At 39.1% G+C, this 21,670-nt stretch overlaps 1 protein-coding gene across 1 annotated transcript in view; it reads right to left on the reverse strand.

Annotated features, from left to right (window-relative positions):
* The window catches only part of LOC110890832 (nucleoside diphosphate kinase A), a 47,560-nt gene that overhangs the window by 18,015 nt on the left and 7,875 nt on the right, over positions 1 to 21,670 (reverse strand). The window lies entirely within an intron of this gene.

Raw genomic sequence — 21,670 nt, forward strand, 5'->3', positions numbered from 1 at the left:
ACACGATTTCTGTCGCTGGGCAACCCACGCGGCCCGCTTGGGCTTTCCCAGGCGGGTCGCCTGACCCCTGTTTCAGCCAAACAACTTTCGTGTATTGACAGCTTTGACCCCTGAACTTGTACGCGATGTTTCGGCTATTTTTCTCGACTCGTAAACCCCCAAACTTGGTTTTTAAGGACCTTAGGACTTTTACCAACATGGTAATGCCCTCGGATAACTTTGCGCTCAACCGAAAAGCCCTGAATTCGACGTTGACGCTTTTAGTCCCTTATGTACGGTTTTGGCCATAACTTTCTCATACGTTGACGAAACTTCATGAAATTTTTACCCCATATTCTAGTGAGTATATTTTAGCTATCCAAAGCTTCGGGTCTGCCAAAAGTTCACTCAGAGGTATAAATTAAACATGTTGACACTTTTGGCCCCTATAGTTTACAATACTTCACTTTTGGGCAATTTCCGCGTCGTATGATCCATGAACCATCCGTTAAAGGTTATAAACATTATGTGGGGTCATCATAGAGTCTATTTATCCATTGTTGACACTTTGGACCCTTACGTTCCATAGTTTTCACTGTTTGTCACTTTTAGTCCCTCTAAAGTATGTTTTCACATAACGGAACCTTATGACACGTGTCAATACATTATTGGACGAAATTTTTCGAGGTGTTACACGAACTGACTCCAAATTTTGGGTGCAAGTTTATAAATTAATAGCTAAGGTATTTATCCTTTCATATTTTCAAAAATCCCTTTTTAAGGTTGATTGGGCATAATGGTCAACATATAAGCTATTAACGGAAACATGCATATGAATAGGATATCTTATGAACCGGGTTGTATAATCTCAGGGAGTTATACTAACATGAATATAGGTTCATAAGAAGCTCTAAGGCAATCCTAAACTTGACTAAAACGGGTCAGAACTGAAAGTCAAAGCGAAAGTCAAACTATGCGACTTTCGGTTCCGAACCGGGTCTAAACAGAAAATCGTCGAGTTGAACATGTTGGAACATGTTCTTATTTTATTTTCAAAGTTATATTGATGATTACACAGGTTACATGCATCCTACATTACTAATTATGCGTTAATTCGCAATTAGGCGTTCTGCTGACTTTTTATAAAAAGCTTTGACTCGACAATTAGCGTGTTTAGAGTGGGAACCTGGAAACACCCTTTTAAGGATTTGTTACCCACTTAGTTACCTTCCTAAAGGTATCTTTAATTCGTGATTAGACAAAGTACATTATGCTTAATCACGAAGTCAAACCTTAATTACGACGGTTTGACTATTACTTAATTAGCTAAGCTAGAAAGGATTAAACATGGATAAGGACACTTACAAGAGTCCTTAGAAGGATTAGGAGGCCTAAGGAAAAGAGTTGGTGACCAGAGAATAGCTCCAAGTGCCCTTGAGTGCAATATGAATGAGCAAGTCCCCAAATGATCACACTTAGGCTCCTTTTATAGTGAACCAAGAGGCTCTAGATTGCAACAAGCAAGTCTACAAATGATGGGGGATCATTCCAAGTGTTCCTAGTGAGCTATATACTGCCTAGGAAGGCCATGGTTTCGAAAACCATTTGTTTAAGTCGGTTAGAAAGGCTGGACAGGCAGCTGTCCAAAACAGACTGCCAGCGACGGTCTTACGGACCGTAAGCTTTAGGCCTTACGGTCCGTAAGGACCTCTTGCGGACCGTATACCACTTGCCTTACGGTCCGTAACCGACCTTACTGAAACATAGTTCAGGTGCCTATCTTACGGACCGTAAGCCTAAGGCTTTGCGGTCCGTAACCAACCCAGGCGGACCAAAATTTAAGTGCCCTGCTTACGGACCGTAAGCCGTTGACCTTGCGGTCCGTAAGCGATGGTCAGAAGACAAAACTTACAAATTCTTGAGTCTTTGACCATGCAATTCTCAAAACCGAAACATGCTGCCTTTAATCAGGTGTGGGGCCTTCAAGATCAGCCATTGCATGCCCTCCTTTCCCTTACATGTCCCCATTAATTTCAACTCATAAAAGAGCTTGGGTTTTGACGGAGATTCCAATTTGGGTCTTGAACTTTATATAATTTGGCTAACTACATTATTTACCAATGTTTTATTTAGATTAGGAGTGGCAATACCCATAATTCCATGTCCCTTAATAAAGATGAGACTTTACTTATTTGCGAGTATCCGGTTACCGAATGAGATAATTATTTAAGGATCTTGGGATTTATAAAATTTGCGGGTTGTTCAGAGGTAACCTAAATACATGACATCCTTGGGTCATTCAGCGGTATTTTAAAATACATGACGCCCTTTTTTTTATTAGAAATCCTACCATGTATCTCATTATTTTATTCTGGTTTTTCTGACACGTCTGTCACACATGACACGTGTTTTTATTCTAATGGACAGGAATTTTCGAGGTGTCACATCCTCACCCCCTTAAAAGAAATCTCGACCTCGAGATTTATTGAAATAACTGAGGGTATTTCTCCTTCATTGTGGATTCTAACTCCCACGTATAATCAGGACCTCTGCGGCCCTCCCATTTGACCTTGACGATGGGTACATGCTTTCTCCGGAGTTTCTTTACCTGTCGGTCCTCTATTGACACAGGTTTTTCTATAAACTTCAAGCTTTCATTAATATGCACATCTGTATGTGGGATGACTAGCGATTCATCTGCCAGACATTTCTTTAGATTGCAGATGTGGAACACATTGTGGATACCACTAAGCTCTTCTGGTAAGTTTAACTTATAAGCCACTGATCCTACACATTCGATGATCTCGAATGGTCCAATGTATCTTGGGCTTAACTTACCTTTCTTGCCAAATCTCATTACCCCTTTCCAAGGTGACACCTTGAGCAAAACTTTATCGCCAACCTCAAATTTGAGGGACTTTCGCTTACCATCAGCATAGCTCTTTTGCCTATCACGGGCAGCTTTTAGGTGCTCAGTAATTTGGGTAATTTTGTCAGTCGTTTCCAGGACTAACTCAGGTCCTGATACTTGAATGTCTCCTACCTCTGCCCAACAAATGGGTGTTCTGCATTTCCTACCATATAATGCCTCGAAAGGCGCAGCCTTAATGCTGGTGTGGTAGCTATTATTGTATGAGAACTCGATTAGAGGCAGGTGTCTATCCCAACTTCCTCCTAGATCAATTACACATGCACGAAGCATGTCCTCCAGGGTTTGAATAGTACGCTCACTTTGCCCATCCGTCTGAGGATGATAAGCTGTACTAAAGTTTAGCTGCGTACCCAGAGACGTTTGGAAGCTTTTCCAGAAGTGAGATGTATACCTGGTATCCCTATCAGAGATGATAGATACTGGCACGCCATGCAGGGCTACTATTTTATCCACATACAATTGGGCTAACATGTCAGAACTGAAGGTTTCCCTAATGGGTAAGAAATGAGCCGACTTAGTCAGTCGATCAACTATCACCCAAATAGTATCATTTCCCTTTGACGTTTTAGGCAACTTGGTAATAAAATCCATCGTTACCATTTCCCATTTCCAGGTGGGAATCTCAGGCTGATGTAGCAAACCTGCCGGTTTCTGATGCTCAGCTTTAACTTGAGCACACGTCAGACATTTAGCCACATGGGTGGCTATAGACTTTTTCAAGCCTATCCACCAGTAATTTGCCCTTAAGTCTTGATACATCTTATCAGCTCCAGGGTGGACAGAATATTTAGAACTGTGGGCTTCCTTGAGGATAACATCTCGAAGTCCTCCAAATACAGGAACCCATATTCGTCCATTCAACCTTAACATTCCGCTTTTGTCATAGGACAACTGTTCTTCAGTTACTCCTAAGTTCTCGTTAGGGTAATTGGCTTCCAGCACTGCTTCTTTCTGTGCAGCTAACAACCTTTCATGCAGACTATTCCTGACCTCAATGCTTTTGGCATTGATTCGGATTGGCTTTATCCTTTCCTTTCGGCTGAGGGCATCTGCGACTACATTGGCCTTACCTGGATGGTATTTTATTTCACAATCGTAATCATTCAAAGTTTCCATCCATCGTCGCTGCCTCATGTTCAATTCTTTCTGGTTGAACAAGTGTTGGAGGCTCTTGTGATCAGAATAGATCACACACTTCGTCCCATACAGATAATGCCTCCAAAGCTTAAGTGCAAATACAACAGCACCCAACTCTAAGTCGTGGGTGGTGTAATTCTTTTCGTGCACTTTTAATTGGCGCGAAGCATAGGCTATGACCTTCCCTTTTTGCATCAACACACAGCCCATTCCTGTGTGTGAGGCATCACAGTACACCACAAACTCTTCAATGCCTTCAGGTAGAGTAAGCACTGGAGCGTTACTCAACTTCTGTTTCAAGATATCAAAAGATTCTTGCTGCTTAGGACCCCAATTGAACTTAATGTTCTTACGTGTTAACGATGTTAAGGGTGCAGCAATCCTTGAGAAGTTTTCAATAAAACGCCTATAATATCCAGCCAAGCCTAGGAAGCTACGGATTTCTGAGGGCGTTTTCGGCTCTTGCCAATTCATAATAGCTTCTATTTTCGCGGGATCTACCTGAATCCCACGTTCGCTCACAACGTGTCCAAGGAACTGGACTTCGCGAAGCCAAAACTCGCACTTTGAAAACTTAGCGTAGAGTTTCTCTTGATGGAGCAATTTAAGAATGCACCGAAGATGCTTCTCGTGGTCGTCTTGGTTCTTTGAATAAATGAGGATGTCGTCGATGAAGACTATAACAAATTTATCCAAATAAGGCTTGCATACGCGATTCATGAGATCCATGAATGCGGCAGGCGCGTTGGTGAGCCCGAAAGGCATCACTAGGAACTCGTAATGACCATAACGAGTCCTAAACGCTGTCTTATGGACGTCCTCCTCCTTGACCTTTAGTTGATGATAGCCTGACCTGAGATCTATCTTAGAAAAGTAGCTCGCTCCCTGAAGTTGGTCGAATAGATCATCGATCCTTGGCAAGGGATATCTGTTCTTGATAGTAACTTTGTTTAGCTCACGGTAGTCAATGCACAACCGCATTGATCCGTCCTTCTTTTTGACAAACAGAATTGGCGCTCCCCATGGAGATGAACTAGGTCGAATAAAACCTTTAGCTAGTAAATCATCTAGCTGTGCCCTTAATTCTTTCATCTCTGTCGGCGCTAATCTATATGGTGCTCTAGCCACAGGTGCAGTTCCGGGGATGATGTCAATCCTAAATTCCACTTGTCTATCTGGTGGCAAACCAGGTAGTTCTTCCGGGAAAACTTCGGGGTAGTCGGAAATGACGGGTATATCTTCGATCCTGGGCTTCTTCTCGTCAATGGTTACTCGTGCCATATAAATGACACAACCCTTGCTCGTACACCCGGATGCCTTAAGCATGGCCACATGCTCTGGCATGCCGTGCCGAGTGTCTCCCTGAATTGCGAGTGACTCACCGGATGGGGTTTTGACTACCACTTGTTTCTTACTGCACATGATCTGGGCTTGGTTGCGCGACAACCAATCCATCCCTAATACTACATCAAAGCCTGCTAACTTGAAGGGTAATAAGGACAAAGGAAAAGAGTGGTTCCTAATGGATAGGACACATTCGTCTAATATAGCCGAAACTGTTTCTATTGATCCATCAGCTAATTCCACTTCATATATCGTACTTAGAGTTTTAACAGGCAATTTCAATAGCTCACAGAACTTATTATCTACAAAGGACCTATCTGCCCCAGAGTCAAACAATACCCTTGCGTAGATATCATTAATGAGAAAAGTACCTGTTATGACATTATCGTCTTGAATAGCTTCCTTTGCGTCCATGCGAAAGACCCTCGCATTGGTCTTTTTCCCTTCATCCGCTTTTCTGGCAAGCTTCGGGCAGTTGGGTCTAATATGTCCCTTCTCATTACAATTGTAGCAGGTAGCATCTTTAAGCTTCTTACAATCCAAAGCTTTGTGATCTGGGGACTTACAAATCCCACATAGCTTCTGCTGGGATTGAGACCTCGACTCTTGTCTGCATTTCCCAAAATGATGTTTCCTACATATCTTGCATCTGGGTTTCTCACCCGACTGTTGATCTCTCTTAGATCCCGACCCTTTCTTGCGGTCTTCATTGCCTTTATGTTTCTTATCTGAACGTCGCGAACCATCATCTTCGCGTTTTCGTTTCTCGGCATCTGAGGCCCTCAGTGACCTCTGTCTAACTACGTCCTTCGTGAGGGACAGAGATATGTCGGCCACTGATCTAAACGTAGTGGGCCGAGAAGCCTTGACGCTTGCTTTAATTTCTGGGGCCAGACCCCCAATGAAACGGGCTATCCTCTTCGGCTCAGGAGTAACCAGGTAGGGAACTAGCCTTGACAGGGTGTTGAAGGTTGTGAGGTACGCTTGGCAGTCCAAATTTTTCATTACCAGGGACAGGAACTCAGACTCAATTCCCTCAACCTCGTGCTGAGGGCAGTAATTCTCCTTGATTAGGGCAACCAACTGTTCCCAAGACATGCTATATAGAGGTATCTTCCCGGTGGCCTGAATCAAGGACTTCCACCACTGTAATGCATCACCCTTGAAAGATTGTGTCACAAACTTCACAATATCTTTCTCAGCACAACCACTTATATCCACTACTGTCTCCATCTCATCAAGCCAAATCATGCAGTCTACTGCCCCCTTCTCCCCTGTGAAATCTCGGGGTTTACATGAAACAAAGTACTTATATGTGCAACCCTTAGCACGCGGGGCATCCTTAAGCACAATTTTCTTGGAATAATTATCATTTTCATTTGAAGAATGTCTATCATCATCCTTCTTAGTTTCTTCCTTTTTAGGTTTGGGTTGGACAGATGGCGGCTTGCCACGAGATTTCGACTGAGTCTTGGTTTTGGTATGGGATGAAGACAAAGTTCTACTCTGTGTCTCACTGTAATCGTTGTACTTTCTTTCTAGCGCCTCGGCAACTGCTTCATTCACAAGCGCTTTTAGCTCTGCGCTAGTTATCTGTATCTTTGCCTCATCATTATTCTCCTTTGGACGACTACTTACTTCATCTGACCTAGCCATGTAGCTTCACTGCTACATATAATAATGGGCAAGGTTTTATTTGATAGCAACACAGTGTTTTATGAGTTTTATTTTATCATAGTTTTAAATAGCCATTACTGGTTAATTGCTAGTTAATCATTTATACAGGACTTTTATTATAGTCCTATGTTAACTTTTAATGTTGGCACCTAAAGGCCTAGTTATACAAACAAGTTTTCTATTTTAACCAGGATTTTTATATAATCGAGGTATTAGGGTTTGAATCACAGTTCATGGCCCGGTAGACAGTGAGTTGCAAGCTCAAACTGTCCCTTAGTCCCTAGGACATTATTCATTACCCATAGGCACTTCATTCCCAAGGAATGGATATTTACTTATAGGGAATTTTAAATTAACCCAATTTTCAATATTTGGCTTTTGCGACATCTACTGTGTCACAATTGCCCAGCATGATAACATACTTACTGATATGAACAGGATTTGGAATCTTTTAGACAGGTTCTACCATTTTGGCCATGTCTGCGATGACACGTGGCTAGGTTTTACCCCTTAGATTCTCTTTATCACGCAGATCAATCCTAAGTTGAGATGTTAATTACGGATCTTAACCTAATTATGGAACTACCGTCTTGGCTTTGATTTATAAAGCTAGGTCTAAGTTCGCTTTAGATTTTTACCAATTAATTATAATGGCAGATCTTGTAATTATTTCATTTATTTTCATGATTTATGCATTTATTAAAATGAAACTTTAATTTAAAACATCCCACAAATTGTTTTAGATGAGTACAATAATTGCCCAAACGGGACTTCTACAAAATAAATGCAATTGCCCACGCAGGGGCGAAATACAACAATGATAACAAAATAACACACAAACCCACGCAGGGGTCAACTGAAAGACATGCCCGCGCAGGGGCGGAATATTAAAAGACAAGCTCTCGCAGGAGCTGAATACAGAAACAACAAGTCCACGCAGGGACTGATTACATCAAAGCAATAACAACAAGGGTGTTCAATGACCCCTTCTTTTTGACTTCCCCTTGAGCAAGTCTGACAATCCCTTGAAGAATCCTTGCCGCTCTCTGCGGTCTTCTCGAACTTCTTGCTCGACTTGATTTAACCTCTCAAGGACTTCCTGCTGAATTGGCGGCTGAGGCGGCTGATACACCGGCGGAGGAGGCGGCTGATGCTGGTACCCATAAGTCGGGTAACCAGTAGTCCAAGGTCCTCCATACGGTCCTTCAGGATGTAGAGCATTGTAATCCCGAGCTACCTGATATGGATCTACATCTGCATATCCATAGTTGTAGTTGTAGTGAGTGTGCGCCGGCTGCTCAAATGGGTTGTATGCCGCTGACCCAGCATACGCAGGTATTGGGTTATCGAAACCCAAAGGTGGTATCACAGGTACTGAGTTAACATCTGGAAGAGGGCTGGATGGACCACCATTATATGGGTCTTCTTCTTCCTGAAGTGGCGGATAATGACTGCCACTTGATGGCTGAGGAGTAGCAATCCGTATTCCACCTCGCACGGACATTCGTGCATTAGATCTTCTTCGCCTTGGTGGTTCTGGAGGCGGCTGTTGCGGCTCTACTGGCGGTGGCGGCGGTGGCGTGACTGCCACAAACTGTTGACCCACTGAAGGGTCCTGTTGCTGATCATGGTGCGAGTGCTCAGACGGAGTAAAATACCAATCGTGCTGGTTGAATCTCTCCATAAAACTGTCCGGTCCTCGGTACGGTGATCCATGAAAGGATGACCCATCTGATATTTCAATTGGATGATTTGGTGTTCCTGATGCAGGTTCCACAGGGTCGGTGTCCTCATCCATGTCATTCTCCTCAGAAAAATGATCTCCCGGTCCAAGTGGGTTAAAACCCACGGGTTCAGGCAAAAGGTTAGCCGGGTTAAACCGGCTTTGAAAAACAGGTGTTGGGCTGCCAAAAGAATGGTGGGAGTTGGATCTTTGGAGAGGTATGAAAGCTGGAGGCTGGTTATTGGGCTCGTTTTCAGAATTGGGCCCAAATGAATGTTGGTACGACGGAGAGGAGCTGAGTGATACTGATCGCCTCCCGGGTTCGACATAGAGCCTCCATGGCTCTTGCGGGCTGGTGCTCATGGTGATGGAAGGAGTGCGTCGATGCGACGGCCCGGCCTCGTGATCATGGCCTGTCATGTGTCCTTTGCCTCGACCGCGAAGGAATCTGGGTGGCATGATGACCTGCATAAAATATTTAGATAACAGCAATATAATAAAAGACTCAAAATAAAACAATTCAGAGTTTGTCCTATGTTCAATGTCTAGACTTGGAACTCGAAGAATGTGCAAATTTGTGCACTGAGATTAAACACAAAAGACTAGTGTTTAATTCACTCAGTGTTGGCTCTGATACCAACCTGTCACACCCCTAATTTCCACGTGTCACCGGTGGGCCCGGTGGGGGAGTACGTGACGTAGTTGATATCGTCGTATGTCAAACAACACAAATTAAAATGCACAGCGGAAGCAAAAATAGATTTATTTCAACATATTAATATTGTAATATCAAGGTATCACATATTGTCGAAATATAATCCACAGGCGGAATCAAACAAAAAGGAAACTTCATTTCAACAGACTTCATGCATCCTAAGCTTGCGAGACTTCTATGGATGCTTAAGGAGTGACCAGCCTATTACGCTTAGTACCTGCACTTAGTCTTTTTGGAAAATACGTCAGTTTGCACTGGTAAATACAATTTAACTGACTCATTTTAAAAAGGTTTTAAAAATTGATTTAAATGCACGTGGCACAAAACATTTGATAACTTGGGACAATTATTCTGCTTAATAATCTTGTAAAAGAATTACATGTTTATTCTGCGTTCAGTAGCCCGGGTGCATACCGGGTTAAGGATTAATAGACACACCACTTAATATAATTTCGCCGCGAGACTTCTCTCGTGCCGACGATTATAAAAGTTATACAGCGCTACGGGTGTACGCCTACACCCGAGTGCTAAGGTCGTGGCCATTCTTTGAATGATGCCAAGGATATCCGGGACATGGTCATTAAGCCCCCAAAGGCTTTAAACAAACAAAACAGCATTTTTAAACGGGTTCATTTGACTGCACATAACCAAGACCGGTTATGGTCAACTTCCCGACCAAGCGGTATTTTATATACCGTACCCCAAGCCCGTATAGGGAAAATAAGTTAAACGTATTTACCTGAGCAAGTATAACCAAATATAACGAGTGCACGTAGCTTTTACTGGGCTCCTAGATCTGGAAATTAAGGTTTTAATAACCTATTAGAATCCTAACGGGTCTTAAGCTTTGACCGGTTAGTTATAAAGGGAGATTACGGTTTAAACGCATAATAAGGCGAAGACCGTTTTAGAATGTGGTTTTGACCCAACAAGTTTGCATACTTGTTTAATATGGGTAATATAATCACATTCTGGATTTTGAAACCAAAATGATATGGCTTGACCCGTTTCGGCTAAAATGACCAAACTAGTCATACAAGCCGATTCGAACGCGTATAATGCGTAACGAGTAACCATAAGAGTCAAATACAAGTTTCTGAAGTTAATATGCTTAATATATGTTGTGATATCAGAATAATATCTTTCATTATGCCCCAAACGGATTTAAACCAAAATTATGCCTTACAAGGGCGTTTTGGTCATTTTACAAGGTGTAAAAAGGGTTTAAATGATAATCTGAGTTTAAGACATTTACCTACTGTTCAAAATATAAAAATTCCTTATTTATATCAGTAGGTTGAAATCCTTAAGCCTAATGAAGTTCTAGAGCACGCTTATGCGCTAAATATACCTAAAAAGGGCGATTCGGGCCTTTTCCGGGTTTTATGTAAAAAGCTGATATTTTTAATATTCCAGAAGGCTCAAAATAATTTATTTACCATAACTAATCAGTAGAAATTGGTTTGAGGTCAAAAGGATTAGTAAAACTCATTTTATGGCCGAAAAGGGTATAACCGGCATAAACCGAATAATTCTTAGAACACTAGGTTAAGCTCAGCCTAAAAATAAATAAAAATCTCCAAAAATCCTAATTTATTATTTTATAACAGAGGGTAAAAGGTTTGGTATAAAAATTTGGGTTCTAATAGGCCATACGTAATTTACGCTACTTAACTAGTAAAGAAGCTCTTAATTACGCTATCAAGCATATCTCTCAATCTAGACCTCGAACTGACTCCAAATTTTGGGTGCAAGTTTATAAATTAATAGCTAAGGTATTTATCCTTTCATATTTTCAAAAATCCCTTTTTAAGGTTGATTGGGCATAATGGTCAACATATAAGCTATTAACGGAAACATGCATATGAATAGGATATCTTATGAACCGGGTTGTATAATCTCAGGGAGTTATACTAACATGAATATAGGTTCATAAGAAGCTCTAAGGCAATCCTAAACTTGACTAAAACGGGTCAGAACTGAAAGTCAAAGCGAAAGTCAAACTATGCGACTTTCGGTTCCGAACCGGGTCTAAACAGAAAATCGTCGAGTTGAACATGTTGGAACATGTTCTTATTTTATTTTCAAAGTTATATTGATGATTACACAGGTTACATGCATCCTACATTACTAATTATGCGTTAATTCGCAATTAGGCGTTCTGTTGACTTTTTATAAAAAGCTTTGACTCGACAATTAGCGTGTTTAGAGTGGGAACCTGGAAACACCCTTTTAAGGATTTGTTACCCACTTAGTTACCTTCCTAAAGGTATCTTTAATTCGTGATTAGACAAAGTACATTATGCTTAATCACGAAGTCAAACCTTAATTACGACGGTTTGACTATTACTTAATTAGCTAAGCTAGAAAGGATTAAACATGGATAAGGACACTTACAAGAGTCCTTAGAAGGATTAGGAGGCCTAAGGAAAAGAGTTGGTGACCAGAGAATAGCTCCAAGTGCCCTTGAGTGCAATATGAATGAGCAAGTCCCCAAATGATCACACTTAGGCTCCTTTTATAGTGAACCAAGAGGCTCTAGATTGCAACAAGCAAGTCTACAAATGATGGGGGATCATTCCAAGTGTTCCTAGTGAGCTATATACTGCCTAGGAAGGCCATGGTTTCGAAAACCATTTGTTTAAGTCGGTTAGAAAGGCTGGACAGGCAGCTGTCCAAAACAGACTGCCAGCGACGGTCTTACGGACCGTAAGCTTTAGGCCTTACGGTCCGTAAGGACCTCTTGCGGACCGTATACCACTTGCCTTGCGGTCCGTAACCGACCTTACTGAAACATAGTTCAGGTGCCTATCTTACGGACCGTAAGCCTAAGGCTTTGCGGTCCGTAACCAACCCAGGCGGACCAAAATTTAAGTGCCCTGCTTACGGACCGTAAGCCGTTGACCTTGCGGTCCGTAAGCGATGGTCAGAAGACAAAACTTACAAATTCTTGAGTCTTTGACCATGCAATTCTCAAAACCGAAACATGCTGCCTTTAATCAGGTGTGGGGCCTTCAAGATCAGCCATTGCATGCCCTCCTTTCCCTTACATGTCCCCATTAATTTCAACTCATAAAAGAGCTTGGGTTTTGACGGAGATTCCAATTTGGGTCTTGAACTTTATATAATTTGGCTAACTACATTATTTACCAATGTTTTATTTAGATTAGGAGTGGCAATACCCATAATTCCATGTCCCTTAATAAAGATGAGACTTTACTTATTTGCGAGTATCCGGTTACCGAATGAGATAATTATTTAAGGATCTTGGGATTTATAAAATTTGCGGGTTGTTCAGAGGTAACCTAAATACATGACATCCTTGGGTCATTCAGCGGTATTTTAAAATACATGACGCCCTTTTTTTTTATTAGAAATCCTACCATGTATCTCATTATTTTATTCTGGTTTTTCTGACACGTCTGTCACACACGACACGTGTTTTTATTCTAATGGACAGGAATTTTTGAGGTGTCACAGTTTTGTACACCATTAACACATTAGCTTATTGTAAAAATGTTCAAAATGAACAATGAAGTGCCTGGGCAACAACCCATTCTAAAAAGTCACCTACATGACCCATTAATCAAACAATGGTTACTTTGGGGTCCACTCAAATTATACAATAGGTCAATTTAAGTAAACTCAAATGATACAAAAGGTCAATCATGACCCATTAATCAAACAATGGTTACCACAAGATGGTGACTAACTGTTCTTGGGTACTTTTCCAAAAAAAAAAAACTTTTGCTTGGGTGAGCCCCTAAATTCGTCGTTCCACCCGTGTTCCAGTATCCACACAACAATTCCAATAAAGATGAAGAAAACCGTGGTGACAACCCACACTAGTGAAGTAAAAGGCCGCAAGAAAACCCAAGCACTTGAGTCTAGTTTCTTTTACCATCCCCAAACATGACAAAATTATAACGAACAGGATACGAAATCAACTTTATTGCAGCCCAAAATACATCTATACTAAATCCATGAGTTTCATGCGAACCGTTGACCCATGTACCAGTTTCTTTAAAACTTGCTCTTAAGACCACCCATGTGGGGGGGGGGGGGTTGGGCGTTTTTCCCAAAAAAACACCTCTCCACGCCTTGGAACCGCCCCCTGGGCGTTTTTTTCAAAAAAAAATGGTTTGGCGTTCTTTTTTCCCTGACGTGCTCAATCTCTTTGGCCAATGACAAGTTGGATGGTTTTTGTTTGCCCAATAACATTTTTTGGATGTTTTTTTTTTATTTAATTTTTTAACACCTCTTTTAACAAAATGCACCACAATGACCACATCCCCACTACACCCATTTTAGAAAAACTCCCATAATGCCCCTTTGCTGACTGGACTGACACGTGTCGCAAAACGCCCAAGAGTTGGGTGGGGGCATTATTCATGTGTACCACTACACATGGTCTAATGGAACTTCAATCCTTAACGGTCTATTGTTATTTGAAAATTCCCATCCATGAGGCTTTTCTGTTGTGTTCCTGAGCCATACAACACTTCTTAAATGTTGATTAGAAGAAGAACGGTTTAATGGTTTTGCATAAAGAGTCTCTCGGAGTCTCGAGAGACTGATCAATGGCCCAGAGTGATTTGACCAGTATCCAAGAACCCAACCCTGGTTCACAACCACACTGATTATATCAAAAGAAGGACGTATCACAGACCGGTCATGATTAAACCCAACCAGGCCGGTGAGACCACTAATATTTGTTTGCAATAAGTTTGCAAGCAGTTGTCTTCCTCCATCAAAAATACTAAGGGGTTGTTTGACAACTTCTGAATGTTAAGTGTTGAACCAATAAGAGATCTGAACTGCTGAACCAGGAAGAGGTCTGAACCATTAAGAGCCAGTAATATTTAACCATTAAGAGGAAAATGTCTAACCAATTCAGATTAGAGGTCTTAACCATTCAGACTTTGTATAATGCTTAACCATTCAGAGGGAAATGCCTGAACCATTCAGACATCTGCTCGCGAAACAAACAGTCTGAACCATTAAATGTTGAACCAGTAAGAGGTCTGAACCATTATGAGCCTCATTAAGAGGTAAATAAACAACCCCTAAGTCCTCCAAGTATCAAACCTTTTGTTCCCTTTAAACCAGCTAAAGGAGAATAACTAGAGAAATAAAATTTTCCGCCTTTATTGAAAAACTTGTCAAGGGCACGTGCAATCATCCAAACTGTATCATAAGCATATAAACCATATGAGTTCAATCCAATTGACCCTTTACTCAAATTTTCCACTTTTTTTAAAATCCTGTTTTTTATCCGAATCTGGTATGTGGGGCCGAAGTGTGAGAACCCCTTGTAAAAAATGCATATTTAGAAGAAATACCAGTATAATCCAAAACATTTGATAACCAAGTGGTTGTAATCCAAATATATCCTTTTTTCATCATGCTAAGCCTTTTAGCAGTTTCAAAAACCAAAAGACCTGTTTTACCATAAGTAATTACAACAACAACACGCGATTCCATTGACCGAACGTTAACTAACGCATTATGAATACCTTGTGGAGTTAATGAAGAGTCGGGTGGCAATGGTGCTTTGTAAGAACACTTACAACGTTTGTCCCATAGTTGATTACCTAATGTTTATTTACTGCTCCTAAATTGGTCATCATCTGTGTATATGGTAGTTACTTATCGATAACTGAAATAACGTATCATTTCATAAATGGCAGTCTTCAGAAAAAGATCATTAGGTGTTTTTTGGATGAAATATGGGTATTGAAGAGGTGAAAGTGAGGGGTCTAATGCTGTGAAGGATAAAAAGGGGACATGGAATTCATTTGCAACATTTGAAAGTGCATGAGCCATCACAGAACCATATGGACCAATGACAGCTACGAAATCAGCATTCATGTACTTCAATGCTGAAAAAAACAATTATGAAACTAATAAAGAACTAGATATATCTCATACGTACCCTTAAAGTAGCTTGTTTAGATGTACATTTTAAATACTTATTATTAAGGAATTTTATTGAAAATAAGGGTTTAGAGGTACCCCATGTTGTGTTCAGGCTCAACATGGACTCGTAAGTTTTAGGCCCATGTCGTTTTGACATACCCCTTCCTTATATAAAGGTGCATGCCTCTTGCATCTAGGCTCTCAGGCGAGGCCTCTGTGCCTCGAAGAAACCAAGGCAACCAATCGCATGAAGTCATGCAAATGGTTTGCCTAGTGCCTTTGACTACAAGGAAGAGTAAGGTTAAAGCCCGCCTAAAGTCTATTCGGTACAAATAAGCCCAAGCTTAAACCCAATAACGAGCTAAAAATGGGTTGTACCTCTACAAAAGGGCATATAAGTAGTTTTGCTCTGTCCTTCAAGCATAGGTTTTGGTGTTGGAGTATAACAACAATTATTTGGCCATTAGAAACAAGAGGTGCCGATATTTTGCATGAAAATATTAAGGCTTCATGTAATTTTTTATGTGACCTAGAGGTAACAGGTTTCAATCGTGGAATAAGCCTCTCGTAGAAATGTAGGGTAAAGAGGTGTACATTAGACCCAAGTGTAAGATGGTAAAAGATTTGAATATCTCATTCATTCAATAACGATTACAATAGCGGTGATAGCAATAGCGTCACTATTGGTTCGATCTCGAAGCGGTGTCCCAAGCAAACCCTAGCCGTCTTATCTTGATCCTATGGTTGGGTTTATTATCAGCAATAGCAGCGACACATAAGGCAATAACGGCGACACATGTCGCCACTAAAGGTTGACTCAGAACCAGCTTTGTATAAGCGGGATTTCTTCCCTCTTCACCCCATTTTCCCTCTAAAACCTTTCATCTCTCTCACGGAAAAAAACCCAAATCGCCCAAATCTTTTTAATTCCACCATCCCTTCTCCCAAATCAGATAGTATTATTTGTTTTAGGTTGAATTTATTCTTTATTTTGTTGTATATTTTGATAATTTCTTTATTTTTTTATGTATTTTGTGTGCATGCTAGAGAATTCCGATAACCTACCATGTCTCCGCCACCACCACGAGCAAGGGCGTAGCTACATAAAAGGGTACGGGTTCGGCCGAACCCGTAGCAAAAAAAATTTTAGTGCTATATATATGTGTATTTTGACTTCGCCTACGTAGACATTTCAACATTGAACCCTAAAAAGGCCAAAACTTAGTAATAGACATCCTGTCGTCCATCCCTTGAAAATTTTCGAAGCCGTAGGAAAAGAATCTTGGCTACACCCCTGACCACGAGTAGAAGAAACACTTTGAAGGTTAGCTTTCTATTTATGTTTGTTCAAGATGAGAAATTGTATAATTTTAGGTTTGTGTGAGTATGTAAGGATATATGTTAGTATGTATGTGTGTATGTTAGTGAATGTATGTGTGTATGTAGGTGTATGTAAATGTGTGTAATTGGGGAAAATGTGTGTATGTTAGTATGTATATGTGTATGTAGGTATATGTAAGTGTGTATGTTAGTATGTATGTTGGTATAAAGTATGCAAATGTGTGTATGTAAGTATGTATAAATTATGTGTTTTTGGTGAAATGTGTGTATGTAAGTTTGTATGTTAGCATGTATGTGTATATGTAAGTATGTAAGTATGTAAATATGTGTTCGTAAGTATGTATGCGTGTATAAAGTATGTAAATACGTGTATGTAAGTATGTAAATCTGTTTATTTCTTGATCAACATATGTTATTCTTGACATTCAAGATTCAATATCTTTGGGAGGAGTTTGGTTCAATCTGTTGTTTATTTCTTCAACAAAATGATCATGTTTCGGCTTTTGAATATCATTTGTTCTTTTATAGACACATTTTATAAAATCCGAGTTTATAATATAACAACTCTTTATTATTAGTTCAGATGCGGAAGCGTGATAAAACACAAACATGAATAAAACTCCCACTAGCGATTCAGTTACAGTATATTCAATTAATTATATATAATCACAACCATAGCGGGTTTACGGTTATACCTTGACGAAAACTGAAGACTTGCACGATGGATGCAATGAATGGCTCTACTAGTAAGCCAAATCACAAAATCTCCAAGAACCATGAGAATTAACACGCGAGACGGATATGATCACCAAAAACATGAGACGACCAGCGGCGGGGCATGGTGGATGTAGTGGTGGCGGACGGCGGCTGACGAGCGGCGACGATAGTGGTGGGGCTGGACGGTCGCAAGGAGAGGGAGATAGGGAGATTAGTGGCTAGGGTTTTCAACTTAATCTCTTGTCTCTCTTGTATTCTGTAATTAGGGTTTGAGATTAAGGATATATTTATAGATCCACTATTTACACTTTAATACATAAACTTTTGGCTTCCTCTCTAAGTAGTTAATCCCAGATTAACTACTAATTGCCGGTCAACCCTTTGATTATATAATAATAAAATAACTCTCCTTAGTTATTATCTAATAATAATCACTTCTCGTTTCCGTCGAATAACAATTATTCTCCGCTAATATCAAACCGCTAGTCAAATCATTTGACTTTATGTTATTATTCAATCAAATAACCTTTTAATTTATTATCTAAATAAGAAATTATTACTCGTTTAACTTTTTAAACGAGACCAATTATTTCCACTAAACTAATTATTTTGTTAACTATTACTATTATTTCATCAAATACTCATTTTCCAAATCAATATCCACTTTTGTGATTTATATATTTAATAATTAAATATTATTCTTTGTTTGTCGTCCAAAGTGTAACTTTTGGATTATATCTTAATAGCAACGTTAAATAATTGACAATAGGACACCTAAATCCAAGAGAAGTTGTATTGCACATGTGCATTATGAGTGGGCTATTTATTGTTATAGAGTAATTGAGAAATGTTGTAACATGCATCTTAATTGAGAAACAACAAACCTAGTGGGGAACCCGTGCGTTGCAGCGGAGTCGACAATAGCGACGGAAACATGATGCATCAGGTAATCATGTGGTCATTCATGAACATACCCTACCCTGATTCAATTGAGTTATCATAAAGTAATCAAGGTTAATAAAGGGCAAGGTTAAAACGATATACATAAGTAGAAAATTTAGTTGTTCAAAAAGCAATTAAGAATAAATTAAAGTAGTTACCCTTTTCCCTAATTTTAGTTATAAAAAAATAGCACAAACAACAATTTCAGTTGCACAAAATCACAAACGCAAACTCAAATCCAATTTGTTAACCTACGCATAATCAAGAGATTTCCAAAAATTCCATCGTTTTGAATCCATGAATCTCCGAGATGGTATAACAACCAAGTCGGTAATTCGAATTCAGGGGTTAAATATATATGAATTGATATCGAACCTAATTCACATGTTATAACCTAGAACTATGTTAGTTGATATAAACGTTTTTATGTATTATCTAAGTTGATATAGACGTTACAACAACCAAGTTGTTATAGACTAATACCAAGATAGTACTTCATACAACCTAATTCCATGCCGGAACCACCTAGAGTTACCGGTTCCAAAAAATGTGAGACAAGTTACCGGTTCCAAAAAATGCAAGGCCGGTCACAACTGAGACAAGTTACCGGTTCCAAAAAATTTGAGTGGACTACTTGCTATGCGGTACCAGAACCACCTAGAGTTTGAGGATCTAAACCCTTGATTGTATGGGAATAAGGACTTGTTAATGTAAGAGCGTTACTTTGTGAATCATTGGATTGAGATGACATACATTCACAATTTACATCTAAGCCCCTTAACTATTCCTTTAATCTTTTAATTTAACTGCCACTTTCAGTAATGTTCAAAAGGCACCTCAAATTCATTCAATTTTTATATAGGGTTTAGAGTTTGTGATGTTACAAGATCTACGATTTTGGCGGATTTGAATTTCTATAATTATGCATTTTGTTAGATTTTGCAAGTTCATTTTTTTTTTTTTTTTTTTTGCATGTGAAAATTCTAAAGTTGGGACTAAATTGCTTCTTTTTTTTATATAATTCAGTGTTGATTATTCCGATCTTGAAATAGCGTCTTTTGATTCACCATCTTTTAGAGACAACATGTCCTCTTTAAGTGAAAAGATTTTTTTTCTAAAGAAAAACTTATAGAGACAATGTGTCCTCTTTATAGGTAAAAACAATTTTTTAAAAGAAAAATCTATAGGGACGTCAAATCGTCTCTATAGTTAAAAAGAACTTTTTTTTAGTTTTTTTAAAGAAGAACCTATAGATGCGACATGTCCTTTCTATAGGTGAAAATGTCTTTTATTATTTTTTTAAATGAAACCTATAGAGATGATATGTCATCTCTGTAAGGCTTAAAAATATTATAATAAATATTTTTTTTAGTAAAATATTAATTATATTTTCGAATTATTTTTTAGCACATACTTGTACAGAGGAAATGTCGTCTCTACAAATATTTTTATAGCGACACTTATAGGGACAACTTTTGTGACCTATAGGGACGGGGCTGTAGAGGCAAACTTTATAAAGGCAAACTTTATAGAGGCAACATGTGGCCTCTATAAGTAAAAAAGACCTATACAGAGGACATGTCGTCCCAAAAGGCTTGAAAAATGTTGTCACTATAGGGTAAATTTCTTGTAGTGCGATGAAGGAACTTACATGTACGGGTGTTCAAAAAAGTCAGAATCCAAAACCGAATCCGAAATATCTGAAAACCGTATCCGAAATATTCGAAATTTCAGATATCCGAATTTTCAGATAATCCGATTTTCGGATATTCACCATCTTTTAGAGACAACATGTCCTCTTTAGATGAAAAGATTTTTTTTTTCTAAAGAAAAACTTATAGAGACAGCGTGTCCTCTTTATAGGTAAAAACATATTTTTAAAAGAAAAATCTATAGGGACGTCAAATCGTCTCTATAGTTAAAAAGATTTTTTTTTTAATTTTCTAAAGAAGAACCTATAGAGGCGACATGTCCTTTCTATAGATGAAAATGTCTTTTGTTTTTTTTAAATGGAAACCTATAAAGATGACATGTCATCTCTGTAAGGCTTAAAAATATTATAATAAATATTTTCTTTATTTAGTAAAATATTAATTTTATTTTCGAATTATTTTTTAGCACATACTTGTAAAGAGGAAATGTCGTCTCTACAAATACTTTTATAGCAACGGCACTTATAGGGACAACTTTTGTGACCTATAGGGATGGGGCTGTAGAGGCAAACTTTATAGAGGCAACATGTCGTCTCTATAAGTGAAAAAGACCTATATACTGAGGACATGTCGTCTCAAAAGGCCTGAAAAATGTTGTCACTATCGGGTAAATTTCTAGTAGTTCAATGAAGGAAGTTACATGTAGGGGTGTTCAAAAAAAAAACCGAATCCGAAACCAAAACCGAAAACGAATCCGAAATATCCGAAAACCCGTATTCGAAATATCCAAAATTTCGGATATCCGAATTTTCCGACATCCGAAAATCGGATTATCCAAAGTTTCGGATTCAAGTTTTAAATAATTTCGGATAATCGGATTATCCGAATCCGAAAACTTAATCTTTGTTATTAATATATATTACACCCATTCATCCATTATGGGCTTATGGAACTACCCATTTACCCATCGGCCCATCAAACCCATTATACATACTATAAAAAGGCTATGTCGGTGCTCTTCTTTTTTTTTAATTTTTTTCTTTTTTTTTGTCTTTTCCTACCAACATTTGAATTTTCTTTTTTTTCTTAATTTACGTTTTCGGCCCTTATGTTTTGTGTGTTGTTTCTTAAATACCAATTTCTTTTGCAATTTACGGTTTTCATCTACTTTTTAACTTTGCGTTTCATCTTTCAAACTTTGTCAGCATCAACCCTCTACTTTGGTTTTCCACCATTACCCCCTTAGCTCTTACACAGTTACGCCAACAACCCTTTTCTTTTATATATCCACCAACACCCCTCATCTTTTAAACATTTTCGCCACCACCTATATACTTTTACATTGTCTTTTTTAGACTTTGTTTTTTATCTCTTGCACTATTACTCCATTTTTACACCCGCCCAACTTTAAAAAAGTTGCAATTGTAACCCCTAGACTACAACTCCTACTTTTCCAAATGCCAATGCATTATGTTTTACACTTTATATCTACCTTTGTGTTTTACACATTTTTTTGTAATTATATTTCACGCACTGCGTTTTACGAATCGTGTTTTGTCTTAATATATATTTCCACTCGTCGGGCGCCGACG

Source organism: Helianthus annuus, chromosome 11 (genome assembly GCF_002127325.2).
Source record: "Helianthus annuus cultivar XRQ/B chromosome 11, HanXRQr2.0-SUNRISE, whole genome shotgun sequence".
Classification (NCBI taxonomy): Eukaryota; Viridiplantae; Streptophyta; class Magnoliopsida; order Asterales; family Asteraceae; genus Helianthus; species Helianthus annuus.